We start from the raw sequence: 15954 nt of genomic DNA, 5'->3' as shown, positions 1-15954 counted from the left end.
CCTAGGAAGAGACTGCTGCATGTACGAACTGAAAAGTTCAGATAATGATGACCTATCACGAGTATGGGTCATCAATATAAAACACTCGGACAACACCTTTAAATAATATACTGTACATTGGGAGGGTTTTAATGTGATGTGGGTTTTCGAAAGTAATGAGTGACTATAACACAAAATTAGAAGATCTTATAGTTGGGGAGCGGGGAGTAGAAAGCAGGAAGTGTTTACCTTGATTTACATGCAAACTGGGTGAATGAGTAACCAAACAACTAATGTATTAGTGCCGGATTTGGCATTCGGAATTGCGGATTCCTCTTTCCAGTCTGAACATGTGCAGACCGAAAAAAAGGTGAAAAAAAAATAAATGCCGGATCCGTTTTGCCGGATGACACCAGAAAGACGGATCCGGCATTTCAATGCATTTTTCTGACTGATCAGGCATTTTTAAGACTGATCAGGATCCTGATCAGTCTTACAAATGCCATCAGTTGGCATACGTTTTTCCGGATCCGGCAGGCAGTTCTGGCGACACGCCATGTCTGGCAGAATGATAGACAGCCTGTTGTAAACCTGTGAGACCCCATTCTAGTCACTGTTGATGTCCATCATATGACAGGAATTGGTGCTTTTGTCTTTTTTTCTTCATTTTTTTAGATCAGCATGCTGCTTATGTGATGCCAGCCTAAAACCGTAGATCAGGGATCAGCAACCTTTCGGCACTCCGGTTGTTCTAAAAACTCCCATAATCCTCCTTTCACTTCAGGTGGAAGTTACAAGAATAGCCGAGCAATTGTACATGCTAGGAGTTGTAGTTTCACAGCATCTGGAGTGCCGAAGGTTGCTGACCCCTGCCTTAGATCCATAGCTCTAACTGCTCTGCCGAATGGCAACATTCCTACTCAAAAAAGTTGTCTTACTTTTTATGGAATGTGATTGTTTATTTTCATTAGGATCCTTTGACTCAAGGATCACTAGGTTTACTTTCCTTCTTATATTACAGACGACGATCGGTGCGCCTGCCTATTTATTCGTCTCACTATGGTGGACTATAGGATCCAGCATATAACATTTTTGCTTACTTCTGCTGTCAAGATTTTGGCTTGTTACTTTGTCATCACAAATTATGCCCAAGGCGTTCTACATTTCATTCTATCTAACTTGGCTAAATGGAGCACTACCCAGAATGTCTCTTAAAAATCTTCTCCTTTTAGTTTTATTCTGAATGTTTGAATATGAAAGTTAGCCTGTACGCTGTGTAATAACCAAAAGGATCTGGAAACACAATAAACAGCTTTTTACAGAGCTGAATTTTCAGTGCGCTTTCTGCATATAGATTGGCTATTTCCGTCAGCATCTGTTCCAAGCATGCCTCCCACACGGTAATGCAATGTGTTTAATTCAGAGAGTTCCTCCTGATCTCTGTTCAGATGATTGCACATTCAGACCCTACAACATATGGCACAGGCTAAGAAATGGATTGGCCTCTAACAGGCTGAGGGTTCTCTGTCCCTCTGAAGGACATAAATACCCTTGTTGTTTAGGTGGTCTAGTATACTTTAATTAATATTGTCATTATCTTTTGCTTAAGGACTCATGCACTCGACGATATGTATTTAGCGGTCTGCAAATTTTGGATCTGCAAGTCATACAGATCCATCATTGTTTCTTCCTCATTTTTTGCTGTGGCCAAGTATAAGACATGTGCTTTCCTTATTGCTATGTTCCACAGAAAGATAGAACTTGTCCACAAAATGTGGACCACAGGCCTATTGAAGTCAACGGGTCCCAAAAAAACAAAAACATATGGCACATGGACTGCATACGTATTTGTGGACTGCAAAGTGGATACGGTCATGTGTATGAAGCCTAACACTAACATGCTGTTTTATGCAGGAATTATACAATCTTAAAGTCACTGGACCCAATGCCTCTGGGAATATATTAAAGAGTAGGTTAACCTTTGGCGAACCCACAATAATGTATGCTTTAGTAGTAGTGATGGACTTGAAAACAATTTGCCTGCAGCTTCTCTGTAAGCCTACCAGCGACACTGGAAAGTGGAGAGGTTAACTATTGGAAGCAATTAGATTGCTGTTTTTAGAACCTCCGAGAATGAGGGCAGGAGTCTGATTGTTGGCCATGGATAGCATTGGTTGCTACATCCCCTTCGAGGTTTTTGCCCTGCAAAACAGGCCACCAGCTGTGCAGGGGGCTGCAGCTAGGCCACATCCACATGAATGAAGCTGTGCATATTGGGCCAGGAGTATCACTGTGCAGGAAAAACCTGTGAAGGGGCATAGGACTAGAGGAGCACTGTGTCCCCTTCATTTTTAGTATTGTGGGGGACCCAGCACTTGGACCCCCACTACTCGGAAGTGATCCCATATTTACAAACTGCAGCAGGGGAGTACGGGTGTATAGCACATGGCCACTGCAGCCAATCACGCTTTTCACTGGTCTACCACTGAGGACAGTGATTGGCTGCAGCGATCACACACTGTTTACTCAAATGTCCAGCTGCAGTTTGTTAACAGAAAGCAGCAGGAGGACTGGACCAGTGCTGCAGAGAACAGTCCTGGAGAAAGGGGTGAGTGTAAGATGATTTTTAAGGCTATTTCAGGACTTGTCTGAGATTTTTAATTTTCTCAGGCAACCCCTTTAATATGTCATTGCAGGCACTGTACCTCCAGTGATCAATATAGCAGCCGTCTCAACATATGCCTCTTATTGTGTAAGGTTAAAGGGGTTCTGCACTTTCATTTAACTGATGATCTATCCTCTGGATAGATCATCAGCTTCTGATCGGCGGGGGTCCGACACCCGGGACCCCCGCCGATCAGCTGTTTGAGAAGGCAGTGGCGCTCCAGCAGCGCCGCGGCCTTCTCACTGTTTACCGCCGGCCCACTGACGTCACGACTAGTATCAACTTGCGTGGGCAGGGCTAAGCTCTGTTCACTTGAATGGAGCTTAGCCGCGCCCGCGCTAGTTGATACTAGTTGTGACGTCAGTGGGCCGGCGGCCCGGCGGTAAACAGTGAGAAGGCCGCGGCGCTGCTGGAGCGCCGCTGCCTTCTCAAACAGCTGATCGGCGGGGGTCCCGGGTGTCGGACCCCCGCCGATCAGAAGCTGATGATCTATCCAGAGGATAGATCATCAGTTAAATGAAAGTGCAGAACCCCTTTAAGCTTCTAATCTAGAATAACATGACTCCTCTGTCTGTTTCCTAGCTCAATTCACTGCAAACTCCATTTATTTTAATATTGGAAGCAGAGGAGGAGACTTCAGTTAGCCCATCACTTCCTAGCGACATCAATGTCTGAGATGGGAACAGTGACGTAGCTAGAAATGACTGGGCCCCACAGCAAATTTTTGAATGGGGCCCCCCTCCCCCAGTAATTTTTTTTTCCGCAACCCCTTTCTTTCATGCCGCCCCCATTCCTGTGGCTAGTAAAGATCGCTCTCTCAGACTAGGCCTGGCAGCTGTTCCATCTGTTTTCTACAGGAGCCACAAGCTATACATTTACACACGAGTCACCGTATTTTTCGCCCTACAAGATGCACCTAGGTTTTAACAAAGAAAAATAAGAGAAAAAAATATTTTTCATCAGACCTCAGATTAGACTCCTAAATCAGATCCCCAATCCTCATCTGACCTAAAATAAGATCCCCAAACCTCATCAGACCTCCAAATCAGCCCCCCAAAATAAGACCCCCAATGCTCGGATCAGACAACACAAATTAGACCCCCAATGTCAGACCCTCAGTGCTCAGATCCCCCCCCCCACATGCTCAGATCTCCTCCCCATGCTCAGATCTCCCCCCCCCCCTTGCTCAGACCTGTCCAACCCATGCTCAAACAAGACCCCCATGCTCAGATCTGCCCCCCATACTCAGATCTGCCTCCCATGCTCAAATCTGAACCTCCATGCTCGGATCAGGACCCCATCATGCTCAGATCAGACCCCCATGCTCAGTTCTATAATTTAAAAAAATCTCTTCCCTCTCCTGATCAGGCACTGGGCTCCTGCGGTCTGACACACACTCTGCTGTGACCTGAGGAGCACACCGTCAGGTCATAGTCCGTGTCTCCACGTACTACGTTCTCACACTGTGTGCATCAGGACGTAGTGCAGAGTGAGATGGAGCTGCGAAGTAAGTGCCCGATCAGGAAAAGAGATCTGAGCACGGGGTGGAGAGTGAGCTGGCCTGACTGCTGCCCGGCTAGAGCCGCACTTGAGGAAGCAAAGAGCCGCATGTGGCTCAAGAGCCACGGGTTGGCCACCCCTGGTCTATACTGTCACTGTATATCATTTCATTGTGTAATACTGTTGAGGGGGTCCTGACAAAATCTTTTAGTCCTACTCCTCCTCCTGCATGGGCCCCTTCTGGGTCAGGGCCCTAAAGCAGCTGCTTCCCCTATAGCTACGCCCCTGGATGGGAATATCCCCCTAAGGCATTTATGGTACGCCGTTGTCACAATCTAGTAAAATCATACGTAAATAAATGCATTTTTTTGCTGCACGTTTGATGAGTGAGGCTTTAGAAAAGAAACTGTGACGCTAAGGCCTCATGCACATGGCCGTTGTTTGGGTCCGCATCTGAGCCGCCGTTTTGGCGGCTCGGATGCGGACCCATTCACTTCAATGGGGCCACAAAAGATGCGGACAGAACTCTGTGTGCTGTCTGCATCCGTGGCTCCGTTCCGTGGCCCCGCTAAAAAAATATAACATGTCCTATTCTTGTCCACACTTTGCGGACAAGAATAGGCATTTATATTGCCGGCTTCCGTTTTTTGCGCATCCGCGGTTTGCGGACCGCAAAAAACGGCACGGTCGTGTGCATGAGGCCTAAAGGGTACAATAGATGGATGATTTTCAGACTCATTTGAATATGGCTTAGGACCATCCTCACACGGCCACTTGTTTAGTGCCCAGAACAGTATTGCATACCGTTGGGTCAAGGCAGTGAAACATTTCCCAAAAGATCAATCATTAGATATCCACCTTATTGGATCCATTCCACTACGATAGCAGTTTTTACATGGGGTGCTGCAATTGTATTTGCCTCAAAGCATTTTGTATAAAAATGCAATACTTGTAATATCTACTTATTATAAGTCCTATTGGTAGGGGGGTTCCCATCAAAGACATTGAGAGTCTGTTTCAGTTAATTGGAGCCTTCTTTTAAATGCAGATTCAAAGGGGTAAGGATGCCTTGAAATGTGGTAGATCTTGTTGCAGAAATTTTTCGGCGACTGAATATCAGTTCCGTTCCCCTGAATAAGGTTTGTAGAATGAGTGCTCTGTATACGGTGATGGAGAATGCAGGGATGTTAAAAAAAATTCCCTGCTTTCTCCATGGGAAGCCCAGCTGCCATTCTGCAAGGGAGTTCAGGAACATCCTTGCATAGATAAACGCGGACCATATACATTTTAACATTTTATGGATGTTCCGGAAGAGGTAGTTGCAGTAATTTTATTTTCTTTTATCGTTAAACTCTGGCCACAGAACTTGCTGAAATGGCTCAGTGTTTCTTGCCTTCTGCTACCATATAGTAGAGTTGGGACAAAATGGATGGTTCTGGACCAGTTTAACCGATTTCTTTTTCATGGAGTATTATATCAGCAGCTTCTCTCCATCTATTATAAATATAAGAAATCCTTCCGGAGATGTACCTTGGAGAGAAAACAATTGACAAACATTCTTTGTCATACTTGGTTTAGAGCGCCATAACACAACAGATGTTCCAAGGACAAATACATGGCTAAGCATATTCATATTAGGGTTTCAGTACGAGGATAGCAGATTATGCCGTAATTTAATCTGGTTTGCAAATGACTCAGCCACTGAGTGATCTTGTTAAAGTGTAAATTTAAAAATACCACAGGTTTGTGATCTGTCGAACTACAGGAAAATAAATTATGGTAGCTTTTTTTCTTTTTTTCTTTTTGCCTTTGCTTGATTAAAATGAGCTCCCTCTCTAGTGGAAATTACAGTGAAAGAATTTCTAAATGAGCCAGCGATTATTAATCACAGTGATTAGACTGTGACTCATGTTATATCTTGTAGGTTTTGTTGAAGTGTAATGGACATGTATTTCCAAAGAATATCATTGGAAAGTAGTTGGTAAAAGCACCAGTTGTTCGGCCAACAGCTATCTTTCATGACTCCCTCTCAACTCCTCCATACACATGAACATTCAGTTCAGCCAATTGTGCATGTGTATTCAATGGGGAGAGGCGAGAAAGCTACTGCTAGACCCTTCTGGTGGAAGCATATCTTCTAGGACAGGTATGCTCAACCTGCGGCCCTCCAGCTGTTGTAAAACTACAACTCCCACAATGCCCTGCTGATAGCTGTAGGCTGTTTGGCCATGCTGAGAGTTGTAGTTTTGCAACAGCTGGAGGGCCGCGGGTTGCGCATGCCTGTTCTAGGAGAACAAAAGGCAAGAGGGAAAATATTAATTTCGCCGGATTCTTCTCTCTACCGACATCATTTGTCGGGGGAGAATCAGGAGCTCCCCATATACATTAAACTGTTGGCTGAACTGACATGTTCTCGACGGTTTCAGCTCACAATACACCAATGTTTATGGGGGCCTTTAGATGTTGACCTTTGAGGCCCAAGGCCACGGTTTAATCCCTACATGTCAGCATGATAGCTATCAAATATACAATCATTCAGCCAGCAGCTGTCTTCCTTGGTTCATCCAGTAGCATGCATGTTTAGCTACGTTGTGACACAGTGGTCTGGGAAAACAGGTATTTTCCTCCCAGTGTGTGCTGCTGGGCTGATTTGCAGCCAGGTGGGGTCAAACACCGGATTGGATTTTAAGTGCCGGTCCATATTTTGACAGCACCTAGCTGTCCTTAAAAGACAACTGGGCTCAGCAGCAAAGAGTGTGTGTGCTGGTATCTGATGCTTGTGCTTTGCTGGAGGGTTGAGACCCGTGATTAGGCCCCCTAAAAGCCTGCTATGGACTGCTGGAGATAGAACTGCCAACAAGGTGATTTTTGCTATGTGGACTTTACATTGTGTGCGAACTAACACCAAGACTGCAAAGTGACGTTTTGTTTTTGCCTGATGTGTGAATAAACACGGAAGTTTGATTTAAGAACTGGTATATATACAGTACAGACCAAAAGTTTGGACACACCTTCTAATTCAAAGAGTTTTCTTTATTTTCATGACTATGAAAATTGTAGATTCACACTGAAGGCATCAAAACTATGAATTAACACATGTGGAATTATATACATAACAAACAAGTGTGAAACAACTGAAAATATGTCATATTCTAGGTTCTTCAAAGTAGCCACCTTTTGCTTTGATTACTGCTTTGCACACTCTTGGTGTAATGACCGACGTCACGCACAGGGAGGATAAAAGGGAAAGCCCTGCCCAAGGGAGAGGGAAAGGTGGTGACCCCTAACTCACCTTGCGGCTGGCACCTGACTGCCCTGACGTCCCTAGACGGGTTCCTCACCCGTGCTGCGATCACGTGCCTAAACCCTGGCTTTCCCTAAAATGAGCCCTAGATAGTGAACGGGCCGGTGGGATCGCTAGTCCGCACCACTATCACTAAGAGGGAAACACCAGGGAGAGGACAGACAAAACAGACAAACACATACACCCAGGTGGGCGATCACAATAGACCACAAAGGTCCAACAGGGATCCGGAGGGTAGTGTTCTGGACCAACTACCAGAGAACGCAGCAACACAGCTCCAGAAGGTCAGAATAGATGTCCAGGCAGGAAGTTCTATCTCTGGCAACCAGAGAAGTGTGAGAGAGGAATATAAGGAGGTCTGGGAGTGCTGGGCAAGGAACAGCTGAGGAGAAGGAGCTACGGATCCCTGAGTGAGCCAAAAGGGTTTGCAAAGCAAACCCAGAAAGCTACCATAAGGAAAACAGCCCTATCTTAAATAGAGCGTGCAGCCAACCGCTGCGACTTCCTGACCCCGGGTATAACGGAGTCAGGTGTGGTTCTCGATACCCTCGTGACACTTGGCATTCTCTTGATGAGCTTCAAGAGGTAGTCTCCTGAAATGGTTTCCACTTCACAGGTGTGCCCTGTCAGGTTTAATAAGTGGGATTTCTTGCCTTATAAATGGGGTTGGGACCATCAGTGGCAATGAGGAGAAGTCAGCTGGATACACAGCTGATAGTCCTACTGAATAGACTGTTAAAATTTGTATTATGGCAAGAAAAAAGCAGCTAAGTAAAGAAAAACGAGTGGCCATCATTACTTTAAGAAATGATGGTCAGTCAGTCAGCCGAAAAATTGGGAAAACTTTGAAAGTAAGGGCTATTTGACCATGAAGGAGAGTGATGGGGTGCTGCGCCAGATGACCTGGCCTCCACAGTCACCGGACCTGAACCCAATCGAGATGGTTTGGGGTGAGCTGGACCGCAGAGTAAAGGCAAAAGGGCCAACAAGTGCTAAGCATCTTTGGGAACTCCTTCAAGACTGTTGGAAGACCATTTCAGGGGACTACCTCTTGAAGCTCATCAAGAGAATGCCAAGAGTGTGCAAAGCGGTAATCAAAGCAAAAGGTGGCTACTTTGAAGAACCTAGAATATGACATATTTTCAGTTGTTTCACACTTGTTTGTTATGTATATAATTCCACATGTGTTAATTCATAGTTTTGATGCCTTCATAGTCATGAAAATAAAGAAAACTCTTTGAATGAGAAGGTGTGTCCAAACTTTTGGTCTGTACTGTATATATATATATATATATATATATATATATATATATACACACTCACCTAAAGAATTATTAGGAACACCTGTTCTATTTCTCATTAATGCAATTATCTAGTCAACCAATCACATGGCAGTTGCTTCAATGCATTTAGGGGGGTGGTCCTGGTCAAGACAATCTCCTGAACTCCAAACTGAATGTCAGAATGGGAAAGAAACGTGATTTAAGCAATTTTGAGCGTGGCATGGTTGTTGGTGCCAGACGGGCCGGTCTGAGTATTTCACAATCTGCTCAGTTACTGGGATTTTGACGCACAACCATTTCTAGGGTTTACAAAGAATGGTGTGAAAAGGGAAAAACATCCAGTATGCGGCAGTCCTGTGGGCAAAAATGCCTTGTGGATGCTAGAGGTCAGAGGAGAATGGGCCGACTGATTCAAGCTGATAGAAGAGCAACGTTGACTGAAATAACCACTCGTTAAAACCGAGGTATGCAGCAAAGCATTTGTGAAGCCACAACACGCACAACCTTGAGGCGGATGGGCTACAACAGCAGAAGACCCCACCGGGTACCACTCATCTCCACTACAAATAGGAAAAAGAGGCTACAATTTGCACGAGCTCACCAAAATTAGACTGTTGAAGACTGGAAAAATGTTGCCTGGTCTGATGAGTCTCGATTTCTGTTGAGACATTCAAATAGTAGAGTCCGAATTTGGCGTAAACAGAATGAGAACATGTATCCATCCTCTGATGGCTACTTCCAGCAGAATAATGCACCATGTCACAAAGCTCGAATCATTTCAAATTGGTTTCTTGAACATGACAATGAGTTCACTGTACTAAAATGGCCCCCACAGTCACCAGATCTCAACCCAATAGAGCATCTTTGGGATGTGGTGGAACGGGAACTTCGTGCCCTGGATGTGCATCCCTCAAATCTCCATCTACTGCAAGATGCTATCCTATCAATATGGGCCAACATTTCTAAAGAATGCTATCAGCACCTTGTTGAATCAATGCCACGTAGAGCTGACTGCCCCTCAAAACTAAATAATCGAGGAAAAAGGCCCAGGGTAAGAGAGGTGACCATGAACCCAATGGCCAGTCAGGCTGAGCTCCAAAGACCCTGTGTGCAGATGGGATAAACTTCCAGAAGGTCAGCAATCACTGCAGCATTCCACCAATTTGGTCTTTATGGCAGAGTGGCCAGAGAAAAACTTAGTAAAAGACACATGAAAGTTTGCAAAAAAAGTACTTAAAGGGGTTGTCCGAGTTATATTTATTGATGACCTATCCTCAGGATAGGTCACCAATATTAGATCGGCGATCAGCTCTTTGAAGAGGAGGCGCGCGCCATGCCAGCTCTGCCTCCCCTTCACTGTTTACCTTCTCACCGTTGCATTTGCAGTGGTGAGCAGGTGTAATTACACCAAAGCCATCCCATTCATTTCAATTGGACGGCTTGGGTGTAATTACACCTGCTCACCACTGCAGATGCAACGGCGAGAAGGTAAACAGTGAAGAGGAGGCAGCACTGGCACAGCGCGCGCCTCCTCTTCAAACAGCTGATCGGCGGTGGTGCCGGGTGTCGGACCCCCGCCGATTTTATATTGATGACATATTCTGAGGATAGGTCATCAATAAATATAACTCGTACAACCCCTTTAAATCACTCTGAAACTGTGTGAAACAAGATTTTCTGGTATGATGGAACCAAGATTGAACCTTTTTGGCCTCAATACTAAGCATCATGGTTGGAATAAAGCAGGCACTTTCCAATACCATTCCTACAATGAAGGATGGTGGTGGGGGTGTTTTTCAGCAGTTGTAACAGGGAGACTGGTCAAAGTTAGGGACAACAGCTGGCTGGAGCAAAGTACAGACATGTTCTGAATAAATACTTTACCCAGTGTGCTCTGGACCTCAGACTGGGCTGATGTTTACTATCTAACAAGACAATGACCCTAAGCACGCAGCCAAGACAACACAGGAGTGGCTTAGGGACAATTCCGAGAATGTCCTTGAGTGTCCTTGCCAGAGCCCTGACTTTAACCCAATCGAAGAGCTCTGGAGAGACCTGAAAATGGCTGTTCATTGACAGTCCCGATCCAACCTGACAGAGCTTGAGATAATCTGCAGAAATTCCCCAATTCCTGGTGTGTAAACCATGAGGCATTATACCCAAGAAGACTGGAGGCTGTAATTGCTGCCAAAGGTGCTTCAAATAAGTATTATTATTATTTATTATTATTAAAGCACCATTTATTCCATAGTGCTGTACATATAAAAAAAAGAGTACACATAAATAATACAAACAGTTGCACTAAGCATGAACAAGACGAGTTACAAACTGGTACAGAAGGAGAGAGGGCCCTGTCTGTGAGGGCTCACAATCTACATGGTATGGGAGAAGGACACAGTAGGAGAGGGTAAAGTTGGTCATGGCTGTATAGAGGCAGCAGGGTCACTGGTTGTAAGCTTGTCTGAAAAGGTGGGTTTTTAGGTTTCTTTTGAAGGATTCCACTGTAGGTGAGAGTCTGATATGTTGGGGTAGCAATTTCTAGAGTGTGGGGGATGCACGGGAGAAATCTTGGAGGCGATTGTGGGAAGAGGTGATAGGAGAGGAGAGAAGTTGGTCTTGTGAGGATCGGTGATTGCGTGTGGGGATGTATCGGGAAAGTAGCTCAGAGATGTAGGGAGGGGACAGGTTGTGGACAGCCTTGTATGTATTTATTATTATTTTGAACTGAGTTCGCTGGGCAATGGCGAGCTAGTGAAGGGATTGGCAGAGGGAAGAGGCACAGGAGTAACAGGGTGAGAGGTGGATTAGTCGGGCAGCAGAGTTGAGGATAGATTGGAGGAGTGCAAGAGTGCTAGATGGAAGGCCACCTCGGAGAATGTTGCAGTAGTCTAGGCGGGAGATGATGAGGGCATGTACAAGCATTTTCGCAGACTCAAAGTTGGGGAAATCGCAGATTCGGGAGATGTTTTTGAGTTGGAGGCGGCAGGTGGTGGAAAGGGCTTGGATGTGTGGTCGGAAGGAGAGGGCAGAATCCAAGGTCACTCCAAGGCAGCAGACTTGGTTGACCGGAGAGAGTGTGCAGCCATTGATCGTGATAGATAGGTCTGTTAGGGGGGTTGAGCAAGATGGGGGATAGATGATGAATTCTGTTTTATCCATGTTAAGTTTTAGAAAGTGAGAGGAGAAGAAGGAGTATATGGATTCTGGATAGTAAGGTGGTGATGTCTGGACCAGAGAGGTAGATTTGTGTGTCGTCAGCATAAAATTGATACTTAAAGCCATTGGACTCTATGAGCTGTCCCAGGCCGAAAGTGTAGATAGAGAAGAGCAGGCGTCCTACGACAGAACCTAGCAGGACACCAACAGAGAGCGAATGAGACAAGGAGGTGGTGTGAGAGTGGGAGACGCTAAATGTCTGCTCTGTGAAGTATGATGTGATCCAGGAGAGGGCCAGGTCAGTGATGCCAAGAGATGAGAGAGTTTGTAACAGAAGGGAGTGGTCGACAGTGTCAAAGGCAGAGCACAGGTCAAGGAGAAGGAGGACAGAGTAATGTTTTTTGGTTTTGGCTGTTAGTAGGTCATTGGTGACTTTGGTAAGGGCAGTCTCAGTTCAGTGATGGGGTAGGAAGCCAGATTGTAGCCGGTCAAATGGGGAGCAGAAGGAGAGGTGAGAGGACAGTTCAGAATGGACATGTTGCTCAAGTAGCTTTGAGGCATATGGAAGAAGTGATATGGGGCGATAACTGGACAAAGAGGATGGGTCAAGTGAATGCTTTTTGAGGATAGGTGTAATGGTAGCATGTTTAAAACCAGAGGGGAAGACACCAGAGGTTAGTGATAGGTTGAAGAGATGAGTCAGGGCTGGGATAAACACTGTGGTTAGGTTAGGGATGAGATGGGATGGGATGGGATTGGGTCAAGTGCACAGGTAGTGAGATGTGATCTGGAGAGTAGAATGGAGAGTTTTTCTTCTGTAATGGTGGAGAAGCGGGTTTTGGGAGAAGAGGACTGAGAAGTTGTGTAGAGGGTCTGTGGGCACTGTGCACCACAGATTTCTCTGTTGACTATCTTTTGTTTGAAGTATGTGGCAAAGTCCGCAGCTGAGATGAGAGGGTGGGGACGCTGGGGGACGGAGAAGGGAGTTAACAGTGTTAATATTGTAATCACTTATATACTGTATATCTTCATTACAATCGCACATAAAAAGTTTAATTCAATTCCAATAACTCCTTCTTGGTGCAATTTTTTGATCAATGAATGTAGTAGCCAGGTTTGAGAGTTGCTGAAGAAGTGCTTATCACACTGTAAGATCTGGCACAGTGCGTTATACAGAGAGCCCATTGATTTCAGTGAGAGTTGTGTAACATTTCTGTGTCATGACCAACTTTACCCTCTTCTACTGAGTCCTTCTCCCATACCATGTAGATTATAAGCCCATAAGCCCTCACGGGCAGGGCCCTCTCTCCTTCTGTACCAGTTTGTAACTCTTCTTGTTCATGCTTAGTGAAATTGTCTGTATTATGTATGTATACCCCTTTTCATATGTACAGCGCTATAAAGTGAATGGCGCTTTAATAATAAATAATAATAATGAAAAACTAGTGCATGAAAAACTAGTGCATCTTCTAATGGATGGCCAACATACTGCAATAATAAATAAGAATATTAACACTTTTTAAAAAGTACTAAGTAAAAGGTCTGAATATTTATCTCAGTGCAAACCAGTAATATGTGTTAGCTTTGTAAGTATAGAAAAAAACATCCTTCTCTATTTTGTAAGGCTATAGCCTGGAGGTAAGTGGTCTGCCTTGCATGTAGAGATCCTAAGTTCAAGTCTCAGGAGAGACTTGTATATGTGTTTTTTTCTGTTATTTATTTCTCTCTCATTTAACCCATAAGGCTTACAATATTGAGAATATTGCTTATGCTTATAACCTAAAACATATTACTGGTTTATTCACAGACACAATATGTGAAAGAAACCAGCAAGATGTATTTGTTTTTTAAGCATAAAAGCATTATTCTCAATACTTAAAGGCTATAGCCTTTTACTTTGGGTTAAAAACTTTTGAGAAAAAAATATCTGAAAGTCTCTCCCGAGATTCAAACCTGGGATTTTTGTATGCAAAGCTGACCACTTACCTCCAGGCTATAGCCTTATATTGAGGACTGTGGTTTTTCTGTACTTAGAAAGCTAACACATATTACTGGTTTCTAATCATATTGTGTCTTTAAATAAAGCAGTAATATTTATCTTATCTTTCTAAACATAGAAATCCACATTTCTTATTATGTTAAGGTTACAGTAAGTAGCGTATTGGAAATTTAGATGCTAAGACATAGCTTTGCCCTCATTATGCTGATTTCTAGCCCTGTCATTTAAGAGGAGAGGGGAGCATGCAGGGCACAGAGAGTGTTATAAAAGCAGTGCTCCAAGGATTCAGTCCCATCCCCTGGTGCTCCAACTTGCTTATTTGTATATGAATAAAAACACAGCTATGTCTGCAACTGTTTAGCATACAAAGTAAATTTATCGTTTTAATCAGCATGATGACGCCTACCAGGCAGTATGTCTGGTTTAATAGGGTTGATCATGCTGACAGAGCCTCTTTAAAAGTTTTAAAGATGTGCACTATGATTGGATTATGTCTTTTTTAGTTTTAGTATTCATACAGTTTATTTATTAATTTTTTTTAAATTGCGTAATAATTGCGTAATAATTTCCTAGGACACATGGATTTTTTTTACCTATTTGTCAGTTTAGATTGCAATGTGAGACTGAATAGTATCAAGCGAAAGAAGGCTATTAAAGGGGTTCTCCAGGAATTAAAAAAAAAGAAATAATAAATATATTCACAAATACCTTCCATTAATTAAAATGGCTTGTTTTGTCTGAGGAGCAATCATTAGGAGAGATAAAATGTCCGCCGTCCTATTAGTCCAAGCAAAACCTGTCCTAATCACACAGGAGGACAAGTTACTTCACCACAATGAGCCATAGTGCTGTCTCATGCTCCTTTCTGCTCTGCTTGTCAGGAATCATGATCCTAAATACAGGTGAATCTCTGTGGGAATGGAGAAGATGAGGAGACATGAGAGGGGGGTGAGGTGTTGCTAATGAGCATCAGCACTTGTTTACAGCCTCCATTACCACAGCAACACATCACCACAGCCTGTCCTGTCCGTCCTCTCTGTACTTCATGTCTTCTCATGAACTAAATTCCCCAGAGATTCAGCTAAAGTTCTTATCTGTATTCAGGACCATAATCCCTGACAAGCAGAGCAGAGAGGAGGATGAGGCAGCTCTTTACCTCAGTGTTGTAAAGTAACTTGTCCTGCTGTGTGATTAGGACAGGTTTTGTGTGAACTAATTGGACGGTGGCCATTTTGTTTCCCCTGATGATTGCTCCCCAGACAAAACAAGCCATTATAAATGAGGAAAGATATTTGAGAATATATTTATAATAAAGTAATATTTAATTATTTTCAATTTCTTAATTGCCAGACAATCCCTTTAAAAAAGAAATTGGGATTTGTATATTTTGCATTTTTTACATTTAGTATACTGCAATTCAATATTTAGTAAATTATAGCTCCATTACTATAATCTTTCATCAGGAGAAGAAATAGGATATGCAGTTGAATGATTCTGATTGCCTGTATTTAGAGAACTGGCATCATGCCCCCCTGATTACTGCAATGTTCATGCTGTATACCGGACTTACTTCCTTGGCGAATGAGACTTTTCAGACCCATCACCCTTGGAATAGGCGTGACTGCATGGATAAATTGAACAACAATTACTCTCCAGTGGTCTCTAATAACTGAGGAAGATGAAACTGTGGATGAGTCACAAAGGTCTGATAGCTCTTGATGCTGCTGTTCCTGCTGTAAAGCAAAAAAATGGCAGAAAAGGTATATTTCTTCTTATTTTACAATAGCCACCTAAATGGTGACTGTAAGTATCAACGGTAATTTGTTTCATTTCAGCTGTGACAACTTTTTACAGTAAAACAACACAAGTAGCAAAACAGCAGGAAAGTGACCTTGCCTTGCAATTATAAAAATACCTGTTATTGTGCTTGTTCTGAATGCATGTAATGGCAAAGCTGAAATACTAACACCCATTTAATAAAAGACAATGGTAGGAACACTTGACACTGAGTAAGCAATGCCGGGCATCACAGACAGTGCTGGTTCATATCTTTACCTATAGAAAAAGC

The 15954-nt window shown here is 43.7% G+C and overlaps 1 protein-coding gene across 5 annotated transcripts in view; it reads left to right on the top strand.

Annotated features, from left to right (window-relative positions):
• CDKL5 (cyclin dependent kinase like 5) overlaps positions 1-15954 on the top strand; it is a 398517-nt gene that overhangs the window by 106188 nt on the left and 276375 nt on the right. The gene's annotated exons all lie outside the window — the stretch shown is intronic.

This window comes from Bufo bufo, chromosome 3 (assembly GCF_905171765.1).
Source record: "Bufo bufo chromosome 3, aBufBuf1.1, whole genome shotgun sequence".
In the NCBI taxonomy this organism is placed as follows: domain Eukaryota; kingdom Metazoa; phylum Chordata; class Amphibia; order Anura; family Bufonidae; genus Bufo; species Bufo bufo.
This window is presented reverse-complemented; position numbering and strand designations above follow the sequence as displayed.